The following is an 8325-nucleotide window of genomic DNA, read 5'->3' as shown; positions in this document are numbered from 1 at the left end:
ACTTACTAAAATATCAGTGAGTTTGTAGAGCTCTCTTATGTGTACTGTTTGTGTTGGCTGTAGAGCTTGCATCAAGAAGTGGGTTGATCTCTTATGTAATTATCCTTATTTTTTCTCCATATTTTTTCAGATTTTTATCTCAGCGTGCATGAACTGAACTATTGGTTGGATTTCTATTTCGGTAAGTAACTTTGTGAAGTATGTGTGCAGAAAGATACACAACTGAAGCTTCCTTGTGCTTCGCTGCTACCGCATGTGTCAATTTATACATGTATATGTGCTTATCTTTTAGTGGAATCGATACGTTCATGTTGCTTCTGGTAAGTCTCACCAGTTTGCTCGATGAAGTTTGCACGTACGTTAAAACGCTAACCAGTTGTATAAAGTAGAACATGTATACCCAGTGCAAAGCACGGGCCTTTTCATGTTACTAAAAAAGATCCATTGTATTCTAACTTCTAGATTCAGTATGGAAGCGATTTCACACAGATCTACATATTTTATTTTGGCCTCCACTACTATAAAGTATTCAACTTGCTGAGATATGACATTAGGGAAATCTTCATTAGACAATTGGTTATCTTGCAGGTAAGTATACAGTAATTTTCGGATTCCTCATTTTGGTGATTCAGATCAGCGAGGTGATTAGCCTACTACACTCAGCAAGCGAGGTGATTGCTGGAGTATTAGGCCTATAGAAGTGGCTTGACTCCATTTTTATTTTCAGCGGATTCATGCCTTCATGGTTACTTCAGTTTGTGGTTCGACCCTTCCAGGTATATCTCATGGTTATTACAAAATCTTATTTATAGAAACTAAGCTTGCATATTCTTGTGTACTTGTATTATTTTTTATGTGTAACAGTACCATATGTAATATGTATGGTGATATGAATACTAAAATCTGGAGAGAATCTTCGAGCTCGAGCGCCACACTCTCAATAAGTGCCAATGTGATTCTTCTGTACTGGCAACTGCGCTAGAAGATCTGACACTACAGCTTATACTTGGTTCTCCACTTGTGAGGTCTTAGCTTGTAGGAGAGAGAGGTAAATACACCGGCACATGAGATGGAAAGATAGGAAGCCAAACAAGCAGCATATAATGTTTTAATTTATGCCCGGTAAATGCCATTGATATTAGCATTATTACTGCAGTTCATCATTTTGATGGTGCTTAAAATTAAAGTTGCTACTTGCAGTTTTTTCCTCTGGATTACCGAAAATTCTTAGATGTTTAATGTAAATATTGTAAGTATATTATACTTCAGTGGAGGGCACTATGGCAGTTAGTCGCCATCTATAGAGGATTTTCTTGAAGAACAATGTTTGTTCACTTTCCAGGGTGATCTCCGTGGATCATCTCCTTCAAGTTCGGTTTCTGGGAGAGCACTATGAGCCAGCAGTGTATATATATGGCATATCGTTAGCAGGTCAGTTGCTATATCCCTAGATGTAATGAAGTATTTTCTGTAAGGGAAAGTGCTCTTCTCTTCATGATGGTACCAATTAGAGAGTTCTTGATATTGACCATTCTAATGGCGGCGACTTGTGTACCTGTATATTAATTCATTTGATAATGTTTTCAACAAAACTAAATTTAATTTAATATCGTGAAAAATTTCCCTTTGAGGCTCACATACTTTTTCCTACAGAAGTTCAAATATTCAGCAGATATCCCCCCAAAACTCTGTTTGCTGAATAAAAGTACCGAAAAACCTATGTTGATCCCCATTCTTTTTTTATGGACAGTAAAAATACAATGGTTCGTTTGTGTAGAACCAGTTGCATTTTAGAGTGGAGTATTCTCAAGGTGTTCCACTTTTGGTTTTTGCATGTACATGTCAAATTGGGAGTGTCAAGAAAAAGATGTAATGTTGTGTAGGAAAAATAAGCATTAGCACCACGCCTTTAGTTGGCCAATTTGTTAAATTCTCTAGAACAGATCCAAATAGACATGTGATACTATAATTTCCATAAAATTGTTGGCAATTTCATAAAATAAGAACATAAATATGTAAGAAGCAGAACTTACAAAAGGGAATATTGCAGAAATGATTGTGTATCTGATTTGTGTAACTTGCTTATTAACTGTTCCCCAATAGTCCCACTGGTGTATGTATTAACTATTGCATCATGTCCTCTACTTCTACATAGATATGTTCATTTTAAGCACTAGCAGAAACTCTATTTGATATGATGGTCGCACTCAGCTTTAATTTAGGGTTCACAAGATTCGGTTGTACACCATATTCTCTGATAATTTTTGGCATTTCGATAGATTTTTTACTTAGTAGTTACTCAAAAGGCTTCCGGGTTTTTTTTTGTATTAAAACAGTTCGATAGATTTTTTTTACCTCCTGACTGATTGGAGCCCAAATATGTATCTCTCTTCCTCAGGTAAATCATGCGGATATGTGGCATCGAGCGGATCTACCTCAGGTTGATAGAGGATCGGTGTAGTACCAGTTAACCCCACCGACGATTCATGCTCTTCCTTCAGTTGACAACGCCACATGGCAGCGGCATTAACACTATGCGATGATGGCCTAGCACACACTCTAATTTGTGTTGAAAGGATTTACAGTTGTCAATAAGTTGTGTTATCACCTAGAGAAGGCCCTGCAATGCTATTCTCACTCGGCGCCCATAAGTTTGATTCTGCTAATTTCTTTCAAGGTGGTCAGACTGATTGTTGGTGGGGTTCTTTTGTTTTCCTGTACAGTTTGTACTAGGGATGTACCGAGATGGCAATTAAAAGTAAGTACATGGTCTTTTAATGTGATATAGCATGTACTTCTTTGTATTCATCGGTAAAATTATTGCACGCTTTGTTTCTTCTGGAATTATTAGGGTTGCCACTCAATTCAAGACTTAGATAACTAGGGAAGATTTGGTGGCATGTTAGCTTCCTAATCTTGACACAGTTGGGAATTCATATGCCAAATATTTAGTCCTAGACCTACTGTCTCAAATCTCCTCAAATATATTTCTATTATGTTCATCTGGTATAGCTTCAAGATAAGAAAAGAAAATAAGAAAGCCAAGCTATTTATTAAGATTTTACTTTGGACTTCAGAACAAGAGATATCTCTACTACTTAAAAAAGGGCGAATTCCCTCTATTTCATCCAACACTTTTTCAAATAACACCATTTTGCCTTCATCCTCCTTCTCCTCAGCCTCGGCTTCGGGGCTCTATTCTCGCCTCCGGCCGGGCCACCTCGGCATTGCCATTGTCTGGCGTTGTCTGGCATGTACCTCTCACAAAATCCATTGCCGATGGGCCAGCTAGCGTCGTGGAGTCTGCGGGTCAGGCTACGAGCGGCACCTCCTCCATTGTCTTCCGCGTCCCCAATCTCGCCTCACAACTCTGTTCCTAGGCTCCCTTCACCACCGGGTCCTCGCGTTGGGAGGCCGTAGCCGTGCGGATGGAACCGTTCAGCGGCACCGTAGGCACTGGAACATCGACCTGCTGTAGCCGTGTGGATGGAATCGTCCAGCGGCGCCGCAGGCATCGGAACGTCAACCACCGCAGGTGCTTCTCGAGGTATGAGCAGTGCCCAGCCCGCAACCCACAATCCTCTTCTCCCCAATTTTGAAAAAATGCATATTCCTTCAGCAAGCAGCCGGAGGAGGGCTGCTGATGGCCGCCGCTGTCCGCGGGATGCACTGGTAGCACGGCGCAGGTGAGACCAATTCTTGGATGTTACAAGATCCAGTTATATGGATTGAATATGTGAATGGTTGGTAGGTTGCTACTCTCACGGTGTCATGCGGTGCATGTTGACGAGTCCTTGTGTTGGGCGGCACGTGGGAGAATTTGAGGTAGGGGATGGGGTGGTGCCAAATAATTATAAAAGGGGGCGGAACAAGGGGTTGGTGAGCAATATTGGGGCGGGATTCTATGTTGGTGGCGCGAAGACGAGGTGCGGATAGAAACGGGTTGTTCGCTATGATAATTCATGTGTGGTTGGTAGGGCGAAAGGAGTAGATGAATGGCTATTGATTTGTCTCTTCGTAGTAATCTATCTCTTATAATAATATACTATACAACACTCATATATAAATTCACAATATCTTTTTTTAAGGATCACACTATCCTTATTATCATTGTGTATTTAAACATTCTAATATACCCTTTACAAGATCACACGAGGATAAATACTCTCATCCTCGTAATAAATACTCTCCAGCTCTTATAGGGTACATCGCTGCCAAAACAATTAGCATCCACACCAGCGGCCTGCTGACGAAGTTTTTTACCCTAGCTGTTATTGAAAATTTGCTAAGCCCTTTTTATATGTTGAACACAGAAGGTTGCGATTCAGGGTTGTCTCCAGATATTTATGAATATCAAAGTGTTGTTTGATAGTTATTACTGGCCAGAACAAAGGTGTGGGACTTGCCGCGGAAGAATAACGAGAAGATCTAGAACTTGGAACCACGTAGATGCACAACAATGTTTATCTTGTTATCGTGTTCGGTATTATCATGATGTAGGACATTATGCTATCTCTGATTTATTTTTAAATTTTGTTGTAAATTATATATGCATTGAGAAATAAAATTTGAGTACCCGTGGCAACGCACGGGCATTTCTACTAGTGACTTTAAAATATCTTACTTGCTTAACTTAGCATAGTAGAATTTTCCCCAAATTAATTGACATCAAAAATTGCAAGAAATGGCATATATACCATTAGCATGCATTTTGGTAAAAGGAAAAAAAAATCTAGCAAATACTTTTGGGTGGAAAAGAGATGATACAACCTATGAGTCACATTTCCTATTGATAAAAACTAGAAATAGTTTTGTAGTTAAAGTAGAGAAGAAAAAATAGGGTGTGATGGTGTTTGTATTTTTTTAGAGGGAACTCCAAACTTTGAAATCTTGATTTATTGCCATAGTAATTTGGATTAAGTTTTAGAGGGTTTTGTAAAATTTTGAGGTCATATGTTACATCTCCACTCCAGCCTCCATAAGGTTACCATTAGAATGGGTTAAGGCCTTAATCCAAGTTCTTTCGCCTAAGCATACTCGATCTTTGATTTTTTTTATTCTTATCGTCGACTTAAAGGCACTCAATACATGAGCGTTGTTGCCACATAATCTCCCCCTATGATAGAATTCGATCAGGCAACCATTTATTTTAATTTTAACATGACACGGACCTACTCTTAATGCGATGTTCCTCAAGGTTTCTAACTCCATCTTTAGCTTTGAAATATCTTTTCTCACGCTTCCAAACATTTCATTGCCCCATTGATACATTGCAAACGTATCTATAATTTTTGATGCTCCATACTTGTTTAACACCAATTTCAATATGTTTTGTTTACACTTCGTGGCACTTTTATGCATTTTCCGGCACTAACCTACAAGATGCCGCAGTGCCAGTTCCTATTTTTTGCTATTTTTGTATTCAGAAAAGTTATACAGGAAATATTTTCGGAATTGGACGAAACAAAAGCCGAAGTTGCTATTTTTACTGAAACGAAGACGGAGTCCAGAGGAGAGACGGAGGAGGGCCAGGAGCCGTCCAGACCAACCCTAGGTGCGGCCTGGCCCTGGCCCGCGCCTAGGGGTGGTATGGGCCCACCTGGCGCCCACCGACCTCGCCCTTCCGCCTATAAATTGCCTCCGACGCGAAAACCCTAAAACATCCAGCCTCCGTCCACGAAAAGTTCCGTCGCCGCCGTCATCGTCCAGACGAGTTTCGGGGATCAGAAGTTCCCGTTCCAGCACCCTGTCGCGATAGGGATTGACCCCCGGGGCTATCTCCATCGACTCCACCGCCTCCACTTCGATTCCATGATGGTTCGTGAGTAGTTCCCCCTGGACTACGGGTTCTCGGTTGTAGCTAGTTGGTACTCTCTCTCCCATGTAATTCAACACAATGATCTCATGAGCTGACTTACATGATTGAGATCCATATGATGTAATTGATGTTGTGTTTGTTGGGATCCGATAAATCGTGGAATTGTGATCAGGTTGTTCATCATATTATCATACTAATGTTATTTAAGATCGATCTTGCACGCTCTCCGGTAGTTGTAGTTACCTTGATCAAGTAGTTGCTTGTATCTCCAAGAGGGAATATTTATGCTCGATAGTGGGTTCATGCCTCTAGTTTTCTGGAAGAGTGACAATAACTTCTAAGATTGTAGATGTGTTGTTGCCACTAGGGGGAAAGCAATAATGTTTTGTCTAAGGATAATTCTATTGTTTACTTCACACACATTGCTTAAGGCAATAATCTGTTGCTTGCAACTTAATACTGGAAGGGGTTCGGATGATAACCTGAAGGTGGATTATTAGTCATAGACGCAGTTGGATTACGGTCTATGTATTATGTTGCAATGCCCAATTAAATACTACAGTAACCTTTATGTTATCATAGCATGCATTGTCATGCCCTCACAATTATCAATTGCCCAATTTGTTCACCCAACACATCTAATTTGGAGAGTTACCACTAGTGTAGATATTTGGGAACCCCGGTCCTTCTATCATCATCATTGCTCTACAGTCAACTACGCACTGGAATACTTTCTGGTGCCATCTCCTCTGTGCTACTGATGTTGTGTAACTATTGTCATTGTTCTCATATTACTGCTGCTTTCACATCACTCATGTTACTAGTGCTTTTTCAGGTGCAGCTGAATTGACAACTTCGTTGTTAAGGCTTATAAGTATTCTTTACCTCCCCTTGTGCTGAATCGATAAATTTGGGTTTTACTTCCCTCGAAGACTGTTGCGATCCCCTATACTTGTGGGTTATCACCCATCTTCCATGGTTATCAGCGAGGGACGTTAGACATCCTCGAACATCAAAAACTGACTGCATGAGGCCACCGTTCCATCCTGCCATGACTGTTTCTTTCATCTCCTCGTGTGTATCCCACATTGCCTCATATTTAAACTGCTCGCCGTGACTCGTCCTAGTGGTCTCATCAATAAGCTGCACTAACAAGGTTGGTTGGTCCTAGGTCGCTGCCTCTAGGTGACTCAAACATGACGGTGGTAATTGAGCGTTCCATTCTATCGAACCTAGAGCACGGTCCATTAGAACTCTTGTGTATATTCCTCCAACAACATTCTTCGCCCAGGTCCAAAAGTGGGCCTTGAACTCCAAATCGATCAGCTCACATGTATCAACCATGTCTCAGAAGCCTTGAATATGGGCTTGGCTATGTCCGATACCGACATGCCCATCAACTCGAAGAACTTTGTTGAAGTCACCTATGCAAAGTCAAGGCATTGAATTATTCGAGCTAATGTACTTCCATCATATTTGATGTTTTGAACCTTTCATGAGTTTTGGCCTACCCGTATACATACATCAATATCCACATTGTGTCTCCCAATCCCTGAACAGATGCATCAATGTGATACTGAGAATAGCCCAGAATATTCAAATTTATTTCAGTGTTCAAAAAATTCTCTAGACCTCCACTCCGACCCGTACTACCAACAACATAATATCTATCATACTGTTAGAACTCAAAGTGCAAAGTGTTCTGTCAGTAGAGTATTTTCTCCACAAGGGTGACTCGAGGGTTATATCGAACTCTCGGGAAATAGGTCAAGAGTTGTCTCCCCTTCTCTTCTTCTAGCAATCCTACAAAATAAAATGAAACCCCGTGTACCCAACACTACCGTGTGGTTTTGAAGCACAAGGTTTCGTATTAGTAATAGTAAAATAAGTACTAAGGAAAGTAAAGTAAACTAGACAAGTAAAATAAACTAAATAAAAGCAGTAAAGGGTTGATTGTTTTGCGGTTTTGCGTGCAAATAAGATAACTAAATATTTTTGTATTTTCGGATTAAAATGGTGCAAGAAATAGAAAGTAAGATAAATACAATGGAAAGGTGTTTCTTATGATTAAAATTGGACCGGGGTTCATGGGTTCACTTGTCTATTCTCTCCTTAAAGTTGCAGTGGATAATAACAATTCATCAATGAGATATAAAGAATATAACTTCAATATGTGTAAGATATGCATTTGTATGGGCATCATATCTTAACATTGAGATGATGTAACACATCTCTCTTATACTCCACAAGAAAGAGAAAATTCAATGCAATCTTTTATTAAGAATTAACAGAGTATAGCCATAAGTACTTTGACATGATATTTGAATATCAAATACGCTACCTTGAACAAACAAGATCCTCACTTTTTTCATGTGCCGAACATAGCACATGCATTCACTTTATATCAAGTGAGATAGCTAGGGGTGGAGCCAGCGTACAAATAATGGGTGTACATAGTACACCTGCAGTTACATTTGTACTCACATTTCTTATATTTGTTTGTTGTA

This window comes from Lolium rigidum, chromosome 4, assembly GCF_022539505.1.
Source record: "Lolium rigidum isolate FL_2022 chromosome 4, APGP_CSIRO_Lrig_0.1, whole genome shotgun sequence".
Taxonomy (NCBI): domain Eukaryota; kingdom Viridiplantae; phylum Streptophyta; class Magnoliopsida; order Poales; family Poaceae; genus Lolium; species Lolium rigidum.
The sequence above is the reverse complement of the archived record's forward strand: the minus strand, read 5'-3'. Positions refer to the sequence as shown.